This window comes from Primulina eburnea, unplaced genomic scaffold, assembly GCF_022965805.1.
Source record: "Primulina eburnea isolate SZY01 unplaced genomic scaffold, ASM2296580v1 ctg448_ERROPOS400000+, whole genome shotgun sequence".
NCBI classification, from domain to species: Eukaryota; Viridiplantae; Streptophyta; class Magnoliopsida; order Lamiales; family Gesneriaceae; genus Primulina; species Primulina eburnea.
In genome coordinates, this window is record NW_027331260.1 from 440,141 (window position 1) to 463,065 (window position 22,925).

General features: G+C 38.3%; 1 pseudogene; it reads left to right on the plus strand.

The window, feature by feature from the left end:
* Nucleotides 1–2,988: 2,988 nt before the first annotated feature.
* Nucleotides 2,989–14,172, plus strand: LOC140821183 (uncharacterized; annotated as a pseudogene).
* The last annotated feature ends 8,753 nt before the right edge of the window (nt 14,173–22,925 follow it).

The window sequence follows — 22,925 nt, forward strand, 5'->3', positions numbered from 1 at the left end:
CAAGAACAAGCCAAAGTCGTCTCCCGTTCTTCGTCGTCAACGTATATACGAGCGTATATAACGCAAAGGCACGCCTTAATCTTCCTTTTCTCATCCATCATGTCATAATATGTTTTTTTAAAGTTTTTGTATGAAGCATGAAAACCAAAGTTGCTGCCTTTGTTTCCCTTTTTCATGATTTATGTATCTCTTATTGCATGCCATGTTACACGTTTTTTTGTTATACTAAGGGGCTGCCATGATGTCTAAGCATGCTTAAGCATAACTTTGGTATGAATTGAAGTCCCTAACACCACGCATTACTCGACAGAAATAAATAATAGAAGGAACGAGAAAAAGCTGAACCCTAGAAGCTGCTGTCAAGAGCATGGGGTTCGGTTTTTGTTGTGCAGGGGCTAGGGCTTGGTTGGCTCGTTCCAGGGGCTATCCAAGGACATGAGTGAGTCAGGGACGGAGTCCTAGCCACGCTAGGACTCGTGCTCTAAGGCAGGGAAAGATTCTTAGCAAGCTAGGACTCGCACCCGAGAAGCAAGGGAACGCGTGCAGGGTTCTGTACTTCGCACAAGCTTGGGGGCTCGGTTCAGGGGTCCTGGGCCGGGTCAATTCGAGTCCGTAGGTGGTGCAAAACAGGTTGGTTCGGTGGCTGGGTTCATGGGTAGGGGCAAGGAAGCTTGATCAAGAGTCCTTGTCCAACAAGGTGTCTTGGCCAGCTTTTGGTAAGGGGGTAGGGGGCTCGTTTTTGAGTCTAGGATGGTTTTCTTGATGAGGTTAGAGTCCAGTAGGTTAATTTAAGATGTTGGTCAAGTTTTGGACCAACATGGTTCGGGGGTAACTCGTGAAAATCGGAAGTTGGCTTGGGGTCGAAGTTTAGGTGTCATAATAAGCTCTTCAAAATAAAGAAAAATTGGAAAACGGCTAACGGGTGTCGAGTCATGGTCCATAAGGGTTAAAATAGTATAAAAAGACTAAATTATGAATTTAGGAATTTTATATTGAAGTTTGAAATTTTTCGGGATTAAAACACCGTCAAAACAATTAATTAAATATAAATGTAAATGTCTAATATTTAAACTAAATAAAATTATGGAAAAATTAATGTAAGCTTAAATAATTATTTGGGACATGTTATAGTCAATAAATCTAGAAAAAAAGTCAAAACGGGAGATTTTACGTCAAGGGGTAAAAGAGTCATTTTACACTAGAAATTAGTAAAGGTCATGGCAGTGCCCTAAATGCTGTTTTTATGGTATTATGATTATTTTAATTGTTTATAAAATGTTCATGATTAAATTATGATTTTTAAATGTCTATTTGATTTTTATGATTCAAGGAAGACATTTAAAATATATGTTGCATGCTTGGTTTCAAAATGAAAAATGCAAATATTATTCATGATTTTTCTAAACTGATGGGAATGAAAAATGTTGAAGGAAGAGAAGTGATTGTGAATAATTTGTTAATGATGGCGATGTCGTGAGGGTGATGGTCCCAGTGGGAGCCCGACGATCGAGTTTCCATTATTGCGAATATGAGGTTATGAGGATAGGAGGTTTGAGGTAAGAATGAGAATATCGTGAGGGGAGAAGGCCCCAGAGGGAGCCCATTTATGGGAGAAGGCCCAAGAGGGAGCCCCGACGATCTTATTTTTATTCGATCATGATAGGCCAGGGCCCAGTTGACCGATGAGAGTGTTGCTGGTGTTCCCCGCCACCCAGTATTGTGGTTACATGTAGATGGATCCATCGACTTTTGAGGTTTGAGGAAAGTCACAATTAACGATCTGAATTCAACAAAGGAAAAAGGAAAACTGTTTATGATCATGAAAAATGTTTATATCATGTCATGTTGAGGAAAAAAGGAAAAAAAAAGGTTAAGGTTTATGAAATGCAAGTCATGAAAATGTTTATTCTTAAGTTTAAGCATCATGAGAATATTTATGAAAATGATTATGTTTGAAATTTATGCATCTTCATGAAAACGATATTTTAAGTACAAGTATTTTTCACTGTTATGTTGACTGTATTACGTATTATTTGTTATAAAGATTATGGTGTGTTGAGTCTTTAGACTCACTAGATGTGATGGATGCATGTGAGGTTGAGGGAGGTCTTGACGGATGATTTGACTGGACTGATGGCACACACAACCCGAGGACCAGCGCTTCTATCTTTCCGCATTTACGATTATAACTCATGATTTATGTTAGAGATATTTAAGATTATTTATTTATGTTTTTGAGAGATTTTTGAGAGGTTTAGTATGTGCTATTCTTTTCAAATTATTGCTTTCTTTAGGTTTGGTAAAACAGTAGACGATTTTATTTTGTGACTATTTCACTTGATTTTTAAATGCTAGTTGGCTGATGTTTTATTTTAAAAGGGGCAAAATATTTTATAAAAAATATTTTAGGGAAAGCCGAAGTTTAGAAAATTTTTTTAAAAAATATATTTTTAGTACTTTTAAAGCAATAAAAAGGCCGAGACGTTTCAGTTGGTATCAGAGCAAAGGTCCTGTATATGGTTGTGCCACCATCAACGCCGGGAAGATCAGTCGTCAAGCCTCAAAGTTGTAAATTTTACATGCTTTATGTGATTTAATATGTAGTTACCTGCATGACGATAAGAATATTATGTTTATGATATGTGTTTATTAGCTTTTTGAGTATTTATGCTTTGCATGCTTAACTTGCTAAAATGAATTAGGACATGTCACATGATTAGAGAACTTAGATTTAACTGCATGTTGGTTACGTTAGAATTTGGAAAAAATTCAGATAAAATGCCTCCTAGACGTGCACCCGTTATCGAGAATCAAGAAGAGAATAGTGTTAATCGTCGAGGGAATAGTCAAAGAAATGCACCACCACCACCACCTCCTCCTCCAGGGGATCCTGCTACTCATGCATTAGAGGGTATGGCTCGTCTCTTCGAGCAACAATTACAGCAGCAGCATTTACAACAGCAGCAGTTATAGCTACAGTTACAGCAGATGCAGCAGCAGCTACAGAAGCCACCTAGGCCACAGCAGGATATCTATGAGCAGTTCCGGAGGCTAGGGCCAAAGGAATTTTCTGGCACCACCGATCCATTTGCTGCTGAGAGTTGGATCCGTTCACTCGAGGTACATTTTCGCTATCTGGACATGGGAGATGCCGACCGTGTTAGGTGTACTACTTATCTGCTTAGGGACGATGCTTCTTTATGGTGGGAAGGAGCTGAGCATGGTGTTGAACTTGCTACACTCACTTGGGCACAGTTCAAGGCAAAATTCTATGAGAAATACTTTACTACTGATGTCAGAGGCCGAATAAAGAGAGAATTTATGACTCTCCGTCAGGGAGACATACCTGTTGCTGATTTTGTGAAGAAGTTTGATAGGGGTTGCCACTTTGTACCCCTTATTGCCGGGGACGCGGAAGAAAAACTTAGGCATTTCATGGATGGCCCACGACCTACCATTCGGGATAAAGTTATGTTGATGCGTCCGGAGAATTATGCTATGCAGTTACTTATGCATATCAGACTGAGCAGTCCTTGAAGGACATTCTTTGAGATTCAGCGCAAGAGGCAGTACTATCAGAATAACAATCAACCCAACAAGAAGACAAATACTGGTCCTCCTAGACCTCAAGGGCCTCAAAAGCCTCAAGGTCAAGTCAAGAAGCCAGCGCCACCAAAGCCACAAAATCCTAGAGTACCAAAGCCTGCTGAGAGGAAACTATGCAAACAATGCAACCGCCCACATCTTGGCAAGTGTGAATGGGGATCATTTAAATATTTCTACTGCAAGGAGGATGGACACAAAGCCAACGACTGCCCAAAGAGGAAAGCAGCTACTACGGCACGAGCTTATGTTATGAATGCCGAGGAAGCGGAGGAAGAGGCAGACACTACACTCATCACGGGTAACCTAGTCATTTAACATTTTTATATTGCTTATTATTGGGAATCAAGATTCAACCTAGTGAAAAATTAGGTTGCATGTTCTACTTAGTTGAACTTAAGCTATGATTTTAGAAACCATGGAAAATGATTTGAATTTTGTGCCTTATTTTATGTGAAGGATGTAATGCTTCCAAATAAAAAGTTTAGGGCCAAAAATTAAAGGAAATCATAATTAAGGGGTTTAGGAAGAAATTTCGAATTTTTGGAGGGGTTATCATGCGAATTCGATAAAATAAGGGACCAAATTCCAATATTTCAAAATATAAGGGACCTAAGTGAAATTTCTGAATTCTTATTGATCAAAAGTGCAATTCTCGAAACATAAAGGGCTAAAAGATAATTTGAAATAGTATAAGGACTTAATTGCAATTATTCGAAAATTTGGGGTCAATAATGTAAATTTCAAAAATTGAGGGACTAAAGTGCAATTTGTTTCCAGGAATGTTTAAGTTTAACGTGCAATCTTCTTATAACCTTAGGATGATAGTAAATCCTTGAGATTCAACGCGAAAATATTTAAATGACATCTTCACCGCAGAGAGGATCATCATTCTAGGTGTAGCTACCTATGCCTTGCTAGATTCAGGAGCTACACATTCATTCATATCTGAAACCTTCATCAAAAGACTGAAAATTACTCCTCAAGATATGGGTTTGGGTTTCAAAGTTACTATCCCTTCTGGAGTTCAAATGCTCACATCCAAAATTGTCAAGAATCTGGAGCTTCGTTTATTCAAAGATGTTGTGCGGGCAGATCTTATTGTGCTTCCTATGCCCGAATTCGATATTATACTCGGGATGGATTGGCTATCAGCAAATGGAGCATCGATTGATTTTCGTCAACGATCAGTATCTATTAGGCCACCTAGTGGTAAATCTTTTGTCTTTGAGGCGGCTTGAAACAAGCAAATGCCGCACATCATCTCTTGTCTATGCGGAGGAAGCTTATTAAGCGTGGATGCTAAGCTTATCTAGCATGTGTCACTACTACACATGCATCTACCAGTCAGAAGTTAGAAGATGTTGACGTTGTGAGATATTTTCCTAGCGTCTTTCCCGAGGACGTTTCTGGCATTCCGCCCGATCGTAAAGTGGAATTCTCTATTGATCTTATGTCGGGCACTGTTCCTATATCAAAAGCACCATATCGTCTAGCACCTGTCGAAATGAAAGAATTGAAAGATCAAATTCAAGAATTGATAAACAAGGGTTTCATTCGCCCTAGTTACTCTCCATGGGGCGCTCCGGTTTTGTTTGTGAAAAAGAAAGATGGTAGCATGCGTCTTTTTATCGATTATCGTGAGCTTAATTGGGTTACCATAAAAAATAAGTATCCACTGCCTAGAATCAAAGATTTATTTGATCAGTTACAAGGAGCATCGATATTTTCTAAGATTGATCTGCGATCTGGATACCATCAATTGAAAGTGAAGGAGTCTGATGTTCACAAGATAGCGTTTCGCACAAGATATGGGCACTATGAGTTCATGGTCATGCCATTTGGGTTGACCAATGCGCCAGCGATCTTCATGGATCTCATGAATCACGTATTTCAGCCGTATCTGGATCAGTTTATTATTGTCTTCATTGATGACATTTTGATATATTCCAAGAGCATAGAGGAGCATAGCCGTCATTTGAGGACCGCACTGCAAGTACTGCAAGACAGAAAACTTTATGCAAAATTCAGTAAGTGCGAGTTTTGGCCATTTCCAGTAGTGGAGTGGAAGTTGATCCAAGTAAAGTGGAAGCAGTGAAAGAGTGGCCAGTACCGAAAAGTGTCACCGAGATTCGCAGTTTCTTGGGACTAGCTGGCTATTACCACAAGTTTATTCAGGGGTTCTCATCTATAGTAGTACCTATGACCGCCTTGACAAAGAAAAATGCAAAGTTTATTTGGGGACCCGAGTGTCAAGACAGTTTTGACAAGTTTAAGCAAGCCTTGATATCCGCACCAGTGTTATCTATGCCATCGGGACAAGGGGAGTATGTTCTTTATACCGACGCTTCTAAACTTGGTTTGGGCGCAGTTGTGATGAAAAAAGACCGAGTTATCGCCTATGCGTCAAGACAGTTGAAAATTCATGAAAAGAACTACCCTACTCATGACCTTGATCTTGCAGCAGTAGTTTTTGCACTAAAAATTTGGAGACACTACCTTTATGGGGAGAAGTGCAAAATATTCACCGATCATAAAAGTTTGAAATACTTCTTCACCGAAAAGGAGTTGAATATGAGACAGCGCAGATGTCTTGAATTGGTAAAGGACTATGATTGTGACATTAGCTACCATCCGGGGAAAGCTAATGTAGTGGCAGATGCGTTGAGTAGAAAAGCAGCATTTATCACTCCAAAGACCGTTGCAGTCCGAGATACAATGGCTTGAGCTTACAGTGTATGCTAGGGGCGAGGCCCCTAATCTTGCCACATTATCAGTACAGTCGACTTTGAGAGACAGAATTCGTGATGAACAGTCTACTGATGAGCAGTTGCAAAAGTGGAGAGCAAGAGATGAGGCCAAGGGTCGGAGTTTATATTCAGTAGTGGATGGTTTAGTCCGTTATCAAGACCGTCTATGGGTTCCTAGTAACGGTTCTTTGAGAGAACCTATTACGAAGGAAGCTCATGACTCACCATACTCCATTCATCCGGGTAGTACAAAAATATATAAAGATTTGCAGTTGTTATATTGGTGGCCAGGCATGAAGAGGGACATTCTGAGATATGTATCCGAGTGTTTGACTTGTCAGCAACTCAAAGCAGAGCATCAGAGACCAACGGGAAAATTGAAGCCACTCCTTATTCCCGAGTGGAAATGGGAGAACATCACTATGGACTTTGTAGTGGGATTTCCAAAAACCGTCAAAGGGTCAAATGCCATTTGGGTGATAGTTGATCGTCTTACGAAATCAGCGCATTTTCTACCTATTAAGACGACATTCACCATGATTCAGTGTGCAGAGTTATATATTCGGGAGATAGTTCGTCTGCATGGGATTCCAGTGTCTATTATTTCCGACAGAGATCCGAGATTCACATCTTCTTTTTGGAAGAGTCTGCATGCAGCGATGGGGACCAAATTATTGTTCAGTACAACATTCCATCCTCAAACCGATGGTCAGTCAGAAAGAGTTATACAGATTTTGGAAGATCTACTGTGAGCATGCGTTATTGATTTCCATGGCAGTTGGGAACCAAAATTACCTCTAGTAGAGTTCACTTACAATAACAGCTATCAATCATCAATCGGGATGGCTCCTTTTGAGGCACTCTATGGAAGGAAGTGTAGATCTCCTATTCATTGGGACGAGGTTGGGGAAAGAAGAGATATTGGTCCAGATGTGATTGAAGAGACACCAGAGCTTGTAGTCAAAATTCGTGACAGAATGAAGACTGCACAAAGCCGACAAAAGGTTTATGCGAACAAAAGGCGAAGGGACTTAGAGTTTGCAGTGAGCGATCATGTATTTGTGAAAATGGCACCATGAAGGGTGTTATGCGCTTTGGCAAGAAGGGCAAGCTTAGTCCAAGATTTATAGGTCCGTTCGAGATTTTGGAGAAGATTGGGACACTAGCTTATAGAGCGGCATTGCCACCAGTGCTTGCAGGAGTTCACAATGTGTTCCACATTTCAATGCTATGGAAGTACATGTCGAATCCGTCACAAGTGCTTAATTATGAGCCTCTTCAACTAACTCCAAATATGACATATGAAGAGAGGCCTGTCCAAATCTTAGCAAGGCAAGAAAGACGATTGCGGAACAAAGTCATTCCAATGGTCAAGGTCAAGTGGCTGAATCACTCGGAAGAGGAAGCTACTTGGGAAACCGAGAAAGACTTAAAGAGTCGCTATCCTGATCTATTCGGTAAGTTCTAATTTCGAGGACAAATTTTATTTAAGGGGAGGAGGAATAGTAAGGCCCAAAATTAAGACGACGTAATCAAACTGCATGCAAATCTAGGAAATATGAAAAATGAGTAATTAATTACTTTTAATTGCTAATTAATTATGTGACATACTTGTTTATATGTTAAATGAGATTTTTATTGTCATCATGCATAAAATGGTATTTTTAAGGAATAGTCAAGCGACAATCGAGGAACGGTGACCGAGGGCTGAAAAATGTAAAATGTTTTTATTAAATGATTATTTAAAATTATTTAAAATATGGTGGTCGCTTCTAGTATTTTTGAAATTTAAGGGTTTTGAGGTGATTTTATACGCCGGGGCGTAAAATTTATCGGTGTTGGTTTTTCAACTAAAATGCGAGCTTTTTGGGCAACCCGACTAATAAATTCACATGTTCAATTAAACAAAAAAACTTTGTATATTTTATTTAAATCCTAATTAAACTAATGGGCTTAATTAGAAGGCTTAATAGGCCTAAGCCTTAATTAGTTGAATTATGTAGTATATAATATATTAAACCCTATTCTAGCAACAAAAATAATCGGCCACTACTTTTTTAAATCGAAAAACTCTCCCCAACCCCCACCACACACGGCAGCACACATACACATCACTTTGAAGGATTTTGGGAAGGGTTTTCGAAGGTAGTTAGCAAGAACAAGCCAAAGTCGTCTCCCGTTCTTCGTCGTCAACGTATATTCGAGCGTATATAACGCAAAGGCACGCCTTAATCTTCTTTTTCTCATCCATCATGTCATAATATGTTTTTTTAAAGTTTTTGTATGAAGCATGAAAACCAAAGTTGCTGCCTTTGTTTCCCTTTTTCATGATTTATGTATCTCTTATTGCATGCCATGTTACACGTTTTTTTGTTATACTAAGGGGCTGCCATGATGTCTAAGCATGCTTAAGCATAACTTTGGTATGAATTGAAGTCCCAAACACCACGCATTACTCGACAGAAATAAATAATAGAAGGAACGAGAACAAGCTGAACCCGAGAAGCTGCTGTCAAGAGCATGGGGTTCGGTTTTTGTAGTGCAGGGGCTAGGGCTTGGTTGGCTCGTTCTAGGGGCTATCCAAGGACATGAGTGAGTCAGGGACGGAGTCCTAGCCACGCTAGGACTCGTGCTCTAAGGCAGGGAAGGAGTCCTAGCAAGCTAGGACTCCCACCCGAGAAGCAAGGGAACGCGTGCAGGGTTCTGTACTTCGTACAAGCTTGGGGGCTCGGTTCAGGGGGCCTGGGCCGGGTCAAGTCGAGTCCGTAGGTGGTGTAAAACAGGTTGGTTCGGTGGCTGGGTTCATGGGTAGGGGCAAGGAAGCTTGATCAAGATTCCTTGTCCAACAAGGTGTCTTGGCCAGCTTTTGGTAAGGGGGTAGGGGGCTCGTTTTTGAGTCTAGGATGGTTTTCTTGATGAGGTTAGCGTCCAGTAGGTTAATTTAAGATGTTGGTCAAGTTTTGGACCAACATGGTTCGGGGGTAACTCGTGAAAATCGGAAGTTGGCTTGGGGTCGAAGTTTAGGTGTCATAATAAGCTCTTCAAAATAAAGAAAAATTGGAAAACGGCTCACGGGTATCGAGTCATGGTCCGTAAGGGTTAAAATAGTATAAAAAGACTAAATTATGAATTTAGGAATTTTATATTGAAGTTTGGGATTTTTCGAGATTAAAACACCGTCAAAACAATTAATTAAAGATAAATGTAAATGTCTAATATTCAAACTAAATAAAATTATGGAAAAATTAATGTAAGCTTAAATAATTATTTGGGACATGTTATAGTCAAGAAATCAAGAAAAAAAGTCAAAACGGGAGATTTTACGTCCAGGGGTAAAACAGTCATTTTACACGAGAAATTAGTAATGGTCATGGCAGTGCCCTAAATGCTGGTTTTATGATATTATGATTATTTTTAATTGTTTATAAAATGTTCATGATTAAATTATGTTTTTAAATGTCTATTTGATTTTTATGATTCAAGGAAGACATTTAAAATACATGTTGCATGCTTGGTTTCAAAATGAAAAATGCAAATATTATTCATGATTTTTCTAAAGTGATGGGAATGAAAAATGTTGAAGGAAGAGAAGTGATTGTGAATAATTTGTTAATGATGGCGATGTCGTGAGGGTGATGGTCCCAGTGGGAGCCCGACGATCGTGTTTCTATTATTGCGAATATGAGGTTATGAGGATAGGAGGTTTGAGGTAAGAATGAGAATATCGTGAGGGAAGAAGGCCCCAGAGGGAGCCCATTTATGGGAGAAGGCCCCAGATAGAGCCTCGACGATCGTATCTCTATTCGATAATAATAGGCCAGGGCCCAGTTGACCGGTGACAGTGTTGCTGGTGTCCCCCGCCGCCCAGTACTGTGGTTACATGTAGATGGATCCATCGACTTTTGAGGTTAGAGAAAAGTCACAATTAACGATCTGAATTCATCAAAGGAAAAAAGAAAAATGTTTATGATCAAAAAAAATGTTTTATGTCATGTCATGTTGAGGAAAAAGGAAAAAAAAAGGTCAAGGTTTATGAAATGCAAGTCATGAAAATGTTTTTGCTTAAGTTTAAGCATCATGAGAATATTTATGAAAATGGTTATGTTTGAAGTTTATGCATCTTCATGAAAACGATATTTTAAGTACAAGTATTTTTTACTGTTATGTTGACTCTATTATGTATTATTTGTTATAAAGATTATGGTATGTTGAGTCTTTAGACTCACTAGATGTGATGGATGCAGGTGAGGTTGAGGGAGGTCTTGACGGATGATTTGACTGGACTGATGGCGCAAACAACCCGAGGACCAACGCTTCTACTTTTTCCGCATTATGATTTATGATTCATGATTTACGTTAAAGAATTTTAAGATTATTTATTTATGTTTTGAGATATTTTTGAGAGGTTTCGTATGGGCTATTCTTTTCAATTATTGCTTTCTTTAGGTTTGGTAAAACAGTAGACGATTTTATTTTGTGACTATTTAACTTGATTTTTAAATGCTCGTTGGCTGATGTTTTATTTTAAAAGGGGCTATTTTAGGGAAATCCGAAGTTTAGAGGATTTTTTTTTTGAAAAAATTCTTTTTTAGTACTTTTAAAGCAATAAAAAGAGCGAGACGTTTCAGTTGTACAATTTTATGCCACCAGGATGAATACTAAATCGACTGCTATGTGCTTTTGACAATATTTGTCGTTTCAAATCTGAAACATCTGGCAAAACAAGACGATTATTTACATACACTACACTATAATGTACCTGATATTCTGATCGATGCCCTGCTCTGACCATCGAAATCGAGTCTTGAACATTCTGATCAACTTTCTGAGCCGCTTTAATTTTCAAAATCACCTCTGGTTCAACTTGTACGGTATAAAGTTGCAACGTTTTACAATCTGTCTAAAATACCAATCCCAAAAGACAGCAATCTTCAATCAAATTTGAAACACCAATCGTCGATAAGGATAAAGAACATACCTTTCGACTCAGTGCATCAGCTGATGCATTTGATTTTCCCGGATAGTACTTGATTTCACAATAAAAATCTTTAAGCAAATCAAGACATATTCGTTGTCTCATATTCAGCTCTGACTGTGAAAACAGATACTTCAAGCTTTTATGATCAGAATATATCTCAAACTTCTCACCGTATAGGTAATGTCGCCATATCTGCAGTGCAAAAACAATGGCCGCCAATTCAAGATCATGAATTGTGTAGCGAGTCTCATGTGGCTTCAACTGTATCGAGGCATAGGCAATCACATGTCCCCGCTGCATCAAAACACAACCTAATCCTCTGTGAGAAGCATCACAATAAACAACAAAATCACCAGTATCTAATGGGATAGTCAATATCGGAGCACTGGTTAATCTCTTCTTCAACTCTAAGAAGCTGGATTCACACTCTTCTGATAAAAAAAACGGTGCATTCTTCTGAGTCAACTGAGTGATCGGCTTAGCAATACTGGAGAAATCTTTAATGAATTGTTGATAGTAACCTACTAAACCCATAAAACTGCGTATTTCGGGTAAGATGTCGGTCTCGGCCAACTGATCACGACCTCAACTTTGCTAGGATCAACAGAAATCCCATCACCAGATATAATGTGACCCAGAAATGCAACCTGTCTCAGCCAAAACTCACATTTTGAAAGCTTGGCATATAATTTCTCAACCCTCAGAGTTCTCAATACAGTTCTCAAATGCTCAGCATGATCAATCATATTCTTCGAATAAATCAAAATATAATCGATAAAAATAATCACGAAATCATCAAGATACTTCTGAAACACACGGTTCATCAGACCCATAAATACAGTTGGAGCATTTGTTAAACCCAACGGCATGACTATAAACTCATAATGGCCATACCTGGTTCTAAACGCTATCTTCGAGATATCAGAATCTCTGACTCTCAGCTGATGATATACGGATTTCAGATAGATCTTGGAATACACAGAAGAACCCGGCAACTGATCAAATAAATCATCTATACGAGGCAAAGGATATTTATTCTTTACCATAGCCTTGTTCAGTCATCGGTAGTCAATGCAGAGTCTCATTGAACCGTCTTTTTTTCTCACAAACAACACTGGAGCACCCCAAGGAGAAACACTCTGTCTGATGTATCCTTGGCCAGTAAATCATCTAACTGCTTTTTCAGTTCAATCGGTGCCATTCTGTACGGACTCTAGAAATCGGAACTGTACCTGGTACAAATTCAATGCTGAAGTCTATCTCTCGAATCGGAGGCGAACCCGTAATCTCATCTGGGAAGACGTCAGGAAACTCACATACCACTGGTAAGTCTGCCAATGATGGACTCGACTTCAGTACATCTACTGAATAGACAAGGAATCCCTCTGCTCCTTTCTGTAATAGTAGAGACATAGATAATGCAGATATCAAAGGAAACCTTACCGTAAAATTTCCATTCATCAGCCATATCAGGTCTGAATCGTACAATCTTATGGAAACAGTCTACAGTAGCTCTGTACTTGGTCAGCATATCAATACCGATAATACAAAATCAGACAAACCAAGTACAATACAATCTAACTCAATTTCATGCCCGTCATATTGTAGCATATAATGTTTCACAGAATTCACTGATATCAATCCTGTCCCCAGTAGAGAAGAGACAAACACTACATCAGATAAATACTCAACAGGCAATGAATGAATCAATGCAAATCGTTCAGAAATAAATGTATGAGATGCACCCATATCAATCAATATGTAAACAGGGTAACCACAAAGAGAGCAGTTATTTGCATCAACATCATCTGGTGCTTCTTGTGCCTGTTCCTTAGTCAAAGCAAATACTCTGGTCTGCTGTCTAGGAGGATGGCTAACTTTCTGGCTTCCACCTGGCTTTGGCTGTGACTGGGCTGGTGCTGGCTGGAAAGAATGAACAGCTGATGATCGTCTATTAGTCTGAGCCACTGATCCAGCTGATTCTGCTACCTGGGATCCTTGGGAACCTCTCTGTGGACATGCTCTAGCAAAATGTGTAATAGCCTAGCCTGGTGAACGGTACGGTTTAAGATTTCGTATGATTATTGACTATTTGGTAAGTTTTAGTATAGTTTTGATGTTAAGAGTTGCGATTTAATTCATGGTAATTCGTATGTTGAGCCAATTGGTATGAGGCCAATTGGGGTGGATAGATAAGTTATAGAGGTTCAACTTTCTTGTTGAGAGTGTTGCCGAATTATGAGGAGAAGCGGCGTTGCGATTCGATTTTAGTTGCAAAAGTTTGTTGTTGGCTACAGAGGTGACCGCACCCGCGGTCAGTTAGCCACCGCACCCGCGGTGTTTGGGCAGAGACCAGACCGCACCCGCGGTCAGTTTTGTAGCGCACCTGCGGTCGACTTTTTCAGATTTTCGGTTGTTGTCCAGTACACGCAGCGCACCCGCGGTAAGATCAGTAGCACACCCGCAGTAGTGAACAGTAGAGTCGTGTTTTACGGTTTTAAGTGATTAAATGCAAGAGTTGGCTTCATTTTCCTCATTTCTTCTCCTAGTTCTCGGTTTGTAGCTCAAGGGGAAAGCTAGGGTTCCATTTTCTTTCATTTCCTTCCTTTGATTATAGCTTCTTGTTGGATATTCGAAGGATGAACAAGATAGTTTTGGGTTCAAGGAGCTAAGGTAAGCTTGTGGTATATTTTATTCTTGGTTTTTGATGTTGGGAGAAATTATGGATTATTGAGTGTGTTGGCTTTATAGGTTTTGTGGTATGGGTTTGTGATTATTGAGATGTTGATGGTTCATTATATGGTTTATTGTTGTAGGAAGTGTACCAAGATAATAGAATAAAGTGATCGAAGTGTAGTAAGTGGAATTCATTTCCTTGTGCTCACATGATAATATATGTATTGTGTTTCAATGGTTTTAACATGTTATTCCCTTCCATTTCATTCATGCTATGTATTAATGCACTTTGTTGTATATTAGAGGCATTTTATGTCTCAATTATGTCAAAGGTAATACAAAAGAAAAGAGTATGCAAAGTTTTTGGTTTAATGCCTAAAAGAGAGTTCAAATGATTTATCGGACTGATAGATACATAGTCAGAGATTGAATGCAATTAGTTGATCAACGACCATAGGCTTATATCCCAACAGAGTATCGATTTATATCGATGGGATATAGGTACAGAGACAGAGATGCTATTTAGATATCAATCCATCAGAGAAAAGAGAAATACCATCTTTATTGTTATTCATGCTATGATATTTATGTTTCAGAGTTGATGGTATTCAATGTTTTCAAAGTCATGTTTTTCAGAGTATGCTATGTATTCATTATAGGTACAGAGACAGAGTTGCTATTTAGACATCAATCCATCAGAGAAAAGAGAAATACCATCATTATTGTTATTCATGCTATGATATTTATGTTTCAGAGTTGATGGTATTCAATGTTTTCAAAGTCATGTTTTTTAGAGTATGCTATGTATTCATTGCTATGTAAGAGTTACACTTGCTGAGTTTTATACTCATTTCAGTTATTTCATGTTATGCAGATAATAGTGACAAGCCTGGACGTTGATTGGAGCCGGAGTCATATGCATAAGAGAAGGAAGGAAGAAGGCTATTTTGATAGTATTTTGGACATGATCACAAAAATGACATTTTGTATTTTGTTGTATCATTTTATTGATCATGTATATACTTTTGATTATATATTGAAATTTATTTTAAATCCTTCTTTCTTTTAAGGAAATTTTAAATTCCGGTGTTATTTAATTAAAACTGGTCAAGGGCGTTACATTTAGTGTTATTAGAGCAACGTTCTTCGGACCAATGCATATGACTTCGTCTACTTTCAACAGTCCGGGTATGTCTTCTTCTACATCTATTTATTGTTATCAGTTGATATGTATTATGTGAGCACATTGTAGGAGTAGTGCCTCCTAAGAGTAATCGTCAGAGGGTGAAGATAGTTCTTCATGGAGAGTTGTCGACGAGTTCGGCAAGTTACTGAAAGAGCAAGCCAAGGTCCACAGTGAGCAAATCCAACAGTTGCTCCGTTTGCAAGGTTCAGGTCAAGGTAGAGGACAAGGGAGAGGCCAAGTGGCACAAACAGTTGGAACCGATGGGATCTTTACTGGTTTTAAGAGGATGGATCCGCCGGAATTTGCAGGAAGCACTGATCCATTGGTGGCTGTAGAGTGGATCAAAGCACTTGAGGTGATATTTGATCATTTCAACTATGAAGACAATGACAGAATTGGTTGTGCAATGTTCATGTTAGTCAAAGCTGAATGCATATTTCCTCCAATGACAAAGACAAGGGTGCTCATTTCATTAGAGGTCTTCGAGAGATCAGAAGGGTCATCAATATGTCTAAAGCGGTGACATTTAAAGAGATTGTGGCTAAAGCCTTGTTAGCTGAGCAAGATGAGAAAGATATTGCCAGAGAGAGACAGGCGAGGCAGCAGGTTATTGCTCAAAGAGGTCAAGGTTCGAGTCAAAGAGGAAAAGGAAATTTTAAGGGGAAAGTTAAGGTAGAGTCGAGTTCTAAAGCACCAACAGTTCCATCTGATCCAGAGAAGCCGTTGTGTCCCAAGTGCAGTAGGCATCATAGGGGAGAGTGCAGATTTGGTACTCATACTTGTTACCGATGTGGTACTGCAGGCCATATTGCCAAGGACTATCCAAGAGGATCGAGTAAAGAGAAGGTGCAGGGTTGCATCTTCACCATGACGAAGGAAGGTATAAACCATGATTCTTCTGTGATCTCTAGCACTATTTTAATTTCAGGCAGAGTAGCTACGACATTAATTGATACAGGTGCTACTCATTCTTTTATGTCTGAACTATTTTTGAGATCTTTGGGATTCGTTCCTTCTGTTCTTCCCCTCCAGTTTAATTTTGTATTGTCTTCTGGGGATGTGTTGTGTCCGACATCTATTGTGTATGCATGCTCTGTTCAAATTGATGAGCGAGTGGTTTATGCCGATTTGATTGTTTTTTCGATGGTTGCGTTTGATATTATACTTTGCATGGATTGGCTATCGACTTATCGTGCATTGATTGATTGCGTTGCCAAGACGGTGAAATTTGCAGATGATGTTAATAGGGAATGTATGCTCGCTAGTGCAGGTATTTCGCTTGTAACACCCCAAAAATTTAAAGGTTCACGCGAACCACATGCATGCAATTATTAAATTCTCTTGTATTTTAATTAAATATTTTGATTGCATGAATTAATTATGTTGTGCATATTTACATGTTTAAAATATATTTTCTTCATGGTTGCATTAAAATGTATTTTTAAAAGATTATTTGAGTTGAGATCGAGAAACGGAGACCGATGACTGAAAAATGGAAAATCTTTTCATTAAACAACTCTTTTTAATTATTTAAAATAAGGGTGATGCTTTTTATTATTTTTGAAAATAATGAGTTTTGAGGTGGTTTATATGTCGGGGCGTAATTTTTATCGGTGTTGGATTTTCAACAAAAAAAATACGAACTTATAGGCAACACGGCTAATAAATTCACAAACTTATTTAAGCAAAATTATTTTAAATATTTTAATTAATTACTAATGGGCTAATTGGGCCTAATTAATATGGTTAATGGGCCTAAGTTAGCAATTAGAGTTTAATTAGAATTCTAACCAATATTTAAAACTAAAACCCACCCACAACAAAATTAAACTCTCCCCTTACAAAATTCTTCACGGCACACACACAATTTTGAAAAGGAATTTTCAAAGGTTGCAAAGAAAATTCAAGCCAAGGATCTTCGGGTCGTCGTTCTTCAATCGTCAACATTTTTATCGTGCGTTTAAAAAGCAAAGACAAACCATATTCTCCTTTTACTCATCATCACTCCATATTATGATTTATTGCATATTTTGAATGAAAAATCAAGGGCCATGATAATTATTTTCGAAATTGCATGGACATGGTGTGGGGACCCGGACTCTAATCCAGTTCTTAATCATCATTAGGATCCATGTACTAATTCAAATAATTTGGGTCATAAAAAATTTCTTTAAATGCGGAACGTAATGGAATGAACTAATATACATATTCGTATAAAATAAAGTACAAGTCCTGTACGGTCTACATTCAATAAAAACTAAGGTTTAACAACTAATTATCAAGTATTCAAACCCTATCTTTAATCCAAGTCCGTTGTCTCCACTCTAATCATGATCTCCCTCTTCTTGTCTTGACCCTGATCCTGTCCCACCTGTTGTCATGCACACATACAAACAGGACAACAGCCGGATAACTCCGGTGAGAATTATATTCCCAGTATAAATCATGTATACATGCATTTCCTATAAACCATATAAAAACATTAAATAAACATTCATAACAAATATCAAATCAGAAACGTAAATCAATACAAACTCTGAATATAACATGTATCAAATCCGACAAATGAATCAACACAGACTCTGAATCACACTCCGTGACTCCTGGACTTTGACTCGACGCGTCCTAATCTAGGGATCCCGATCGGAATAAGAACATACACCCACCTACACTCCCGATCGGGGTGGTGGTATGTTCTTTTTCACGGACTTTGGCTCTTTCCATATCGAACAACAGTAATAGAAGAAACTCCAATTCTATCCACTTCGATATAGCCAAACGTCCGGCAGATGTTGGTATTACATATCGAACATCAGTAATAGAAGAAACTCCAATTCTATCCACTTCGATATAACCAAACATCTGATGTCTTGACCTATCCGCCACAGACTTTGGCATTTTCACCAATATCCTATCTTGGGACAATGTGCAATGTGCCAGTGACGATACCATCACTACCCGGCACTACTGTCACAAGATTACTCATGTACGACTAGACGTATTCGCCTATGACTCAGTACATAAATCAATAAATCAAAGATATCAATATAATTCAATTGCAAATAACAATGCAATAAAATAAAGTATGTGATTTTGGGAAACTCAAGTCGAATCCAACTTGAGTTGTGCAATCCCGCATCAACATTAATTTATACCTTTCGTTCTGTTGCTCTGACTCTGTCGAAGTCTCGAACATGCTGCCTATCAATATCAATCTGGAAACAACAATATCAATACACTGTATCAATATATAACTCAAATCAAGACCTGTTCTGATCGATACTCAACTTAAAACACATTCTGATCAATGTCACGATCGAACGATACAATCATGATCAATACTGAATCTGATCGATACCAATCTACTGATATTTCAACGGCATAGTAATACAATCTCGATAATCCCGTCCATTTCAATATCACATATATAATATCACAACTCATAATCGGTATCAATTACATTTATAATCTCAATAATAACAGATTGTAATACCAAATCTGTACAATCCCAGTCATATTACTTCAGAAATTCATAACAATTGTATAAACAGTCTGTTCTTTGATCTGACTTCGATTATATACTGAGCAGTATATATAGAACACATAATATCAGTCAAATAACAATTTCCCCAATATCATTATTTCAAACGATATCAGAACTCAATGAAACTTATGTCCTTTTGTAGCTGTCGTTGCTAGGAACTCGGTACTGAAGTCGGATTGAAAATCGTACAGGCGGATTTCTCGCAAATCACAAAATAAACGTCGAAGAATTTTAAGTTGGCTTCCCAGCTATTCCTTCTGCTTTTCTTCCTTTTGTTTCTAAGGAATTGTACGATTATATGCATATATATATATATATATATATATATATATATATATATATATATATATATATATATATACACACGCATGCAAGGCAAGTGGCTTAATGTGCTTACTGCACGTCTCGCGCATATGCGCGACACTACTCGGCCCGTAGCATCACCGCAACTCACGCATATGCGCGCCCCATCGTCGCGCATATGCGCGAGACCTACTATCTCGGCATACCACCATTTGCGCATATGCGCGCTATAAAGGTCTAAAAATCCTTACTTTGAAAATTTGCGGGAAATTTAAAATTTTTCTTTTAAAATAAATGGAGTGCCTCATTCATACCAAAAAATGATAAAATGTTTAACGTTCAAAATAGCAGCGGAAGAAATTATTACTTGCCAAAAAACAAGTTAAAGTATTCAACAACTGATAAAATATTTGAGCATCAAAAATAAAATGGCAAGTGCTGAAACTGAGGTCCTCGGGTGCTACTACTGCCGACCCAAGCTAGCTCACTGGTCCCCGCCCCCGATCCCGACATCATCAGTACCTACAACAATCAAGTCTAGTGAGTCTAAAGACTCAACATGCATATATCGTAAATAACATGTAAATATAGTAAAATTTCATGGGAGTAAAAATATCATGTCATGAGGCATAATGTAAAGTATCGTTTCAAGAGTAATTATAATACGTGCATAACTGAACTGAAAATCATAGTGAAACTATTTGCTCCTTAGAGCCCTGTACTGAAATAGCTTGTAATAATTTTCTGGTGAGATTATGGTTTACGCAAGTGGTCCCTGAACTGAACTGAACTGAGCTGACCGATACTGGGGATCGGATTTACGTCTGATCAGACTACTGCCACAGTACTGGGTGAAACAACTGAACTAACCGGTAACTGGTGACCGGACCGATACTAGGACCGGATTTAATACTGATAGTAAAGTGACCACAAGCAATATCGTATAAATCTCAAAATTTGTATTTTATGTACTTAATATAATGAAATAACTGAATTAAATATCCTGTAGCCATTTACTGATTGGATTGGATCGCTCCCAGGCTCGCTGCAACCTAAATATGCCATGAAAAATATGCAATAGATTTATGAGACCAAACTATGCAATAACCTTAAAAAATGTGACAATTACGCTTACCGGCTTCGTATTTAATCATGAATCCGAACCAACCCGAACCAACACTGAACCATCATGTAGTAATGATTAAAATACGCCTAAAATGATAAAATAATGCTCCTAAAATGGTGAGGGCCGAAATCTAGGTGAATGGAGGCCAAAACATGAAACACTCTTTCGAGAGTCAATTTGGCCCATCGCACCGTAAATTCTCGTACGACCTAAAAAATGATCCGAATGACGAACGGTCAAAAACATGACCTTCCCAACTCAATGGGGCACTATCCAGTCCAAGGCCATAGGCTAAAAGCCAACCGAGAACTCGAACGAGCCACCAAACCGACGCAGCAAGCTGCTGTCCAGAAATTCCAGCAGCTGCGCTTGGGTTGCTTGTGTCGTTTGCGAGGCTAATGGCCATTGGGGCTTGAACCACTGACCAGAACCTCTTACCAACATCCTAAGAAATGATTTGAACCATGGCTATGGGTCCTAGACCAGCCACAATTCGCACCATTCAGAAAACACCAGAAAAACTCCAACCGAGAACACCTTGCATGCGTGTGTGCTTTTGTGCTATGCTTGCTGTCTCGTCTCGTTCCAGTGGCCATTTGATTGACCATGGCACGATCTAGACATCTTGGGGTATGGTATGAACCGTGGCTGAGGGCCATAGGCCAAACAAGATCCACACCATTCCACCAAACCGAATGTTACACTTGCTGAATTTGAAAGGGGCGAAGGGGCTGTTCTTGTTGTTTAATTTAAAAACCGATTCACCATGGACCAAGCCACCAAAAGGGCGACTTAGTCACGTCTTAGACATGCTAGGGAAGTGATCTAACCATGGCTATAAGCCTTGGGGCAGCCATGATCAGATTCATATCCCTTTGACATCAAAACTGAATTTTCGAAGACTCAAGTGGCAAGAATGGAACGTTGCTGTCATTTTCGTGTTTTCCAGCGTGCATGGGGTTGAATGAGTGGACCAACATGATCATAATGCATCCTATTACATGTCTAGATGTCGCCTTGGGAGCCTGGAATCGAACCAATACCTGAAACCATGGAAACAAAAGAAACCGTGAAGCTTGTCATGGAACCAAAAATTCTGCATGTTTAATTTTCTGAAAATTGTTGGTACATTTCGGTTTTAGCATGAAAGTGATGATCATGAAATGTAAAAATAATGATAATAGGACTTGATTGAAGAGCAATGAAATATATATACATGCCTTGGTTTTGTTTCGAAATAAAACGAAAGAATGAAACGATTCGGCGCGGAGGAGTGGAGCGCTTTGCTACCTAGCTTGCTACTGAATTTTTCCTCTTGTGTCTAGCTATGCAACCCACGGTTTTCTACTTTGAAATGGATCTGATTTTTGAGATTAGGGAGATGGGGAAATGGTTAGGGGAGTGAGGGAGATTGGTGCAAAATATAAGGGGCAAATCAAGACCAAGTCTCCCTCATTTTGAAATTTGAATTTTTGTTGCTATCAAATATTGGTTGGAGGGATTAAGGATGAGGTGTGGCCAATTCTACCATGCACAAAAAGGCTAGGATAAGGTTGATTATTAATTAAATGGTGCTCCAAAAACTCAAAAGAATTATCCTACTAATTAAATACAAAGAAAGGTTCAAAGGTGATGTGTTGGCAAGGAATGTTCTAGCAACTAAGGGTGGCCAAATTCTTCAATAAAAATGAAGGGAATTTATTTTCTAACTAGTAAATTTATAACCCTTAAAAGCCTCACTAATCCTTTAATTAATTTAGTGAATTAATCCCTTAATTATTGGAACTTAGATGAATTTATTTTCTACTCACCTCAAGTAACTTAAATAATTCCTTAAAATTCCTTTTTAACTTAAATGAACTTACTTGCTAGCTAAAATAAATTCTGGAAATGATTTCTGAATCTTAAATTTTTATCTCTAAACTCCAACTCCAGTCCGGCCTCACTGAATTAACTGAAATGATAAAATTTAAACTGCTACGAAAAATAATTAAATTTAAATACTCATGCAATAAAATCATTTTAATTTAAATACTAGAATTATGCATGGCTTATACGCAGTCCAATTTACGGGTTCTACAATCCTTCCCCCCTTAAAAGAAATTTCGTCCTCGAAATTCGCTTATCCTTGATAAACAAAAAGTTTAGACTCTTAATTGTAGAGTCATAATAATCCACGCTTCCGATGCGCTACTCTGATAAGATAAATATTAAGCTGTCCTTACGTCTCCTCAATCCTAAATAAATTTGTCTACCAAAGTCCTCGTTTGTGAATCGCAACTTAAAATAACTTATGGTGACTTAGTTCTATTCAACTATAGCCCCGAATTTTGACTTATCCCGCAGTTTCTCATACTAGAGATGGATGTCTAAACTTATCGCACCTTAATTTTCTTATACTATACTCGTAATATTCATCGACTTATTATATCAGTATTTATGCAGTACGACTTAAGAAACCTTTGTACCAAAATTTACTGATCGACTTCTATTCTCAGTAGAACGCTTAAAGGTTACACCTTACTTCAACCTCATATTAGTATTAGCCTAAAATCCTTGAATCGAATATTTATCTAAACTTACGTAACTTATTATTTACAAGTGCATCCCGGGTGTGAAATCGTTGTAAATCTTAAACCTTGAATAACGTTAATCCATAAAACTCAATTATACAACTTCGACCTTCTACCTTAATAATGACACTTCTAGCATCAATTACCTGCTCAAACTATCCTCTTCCCAATTACAATCTAGTTGAG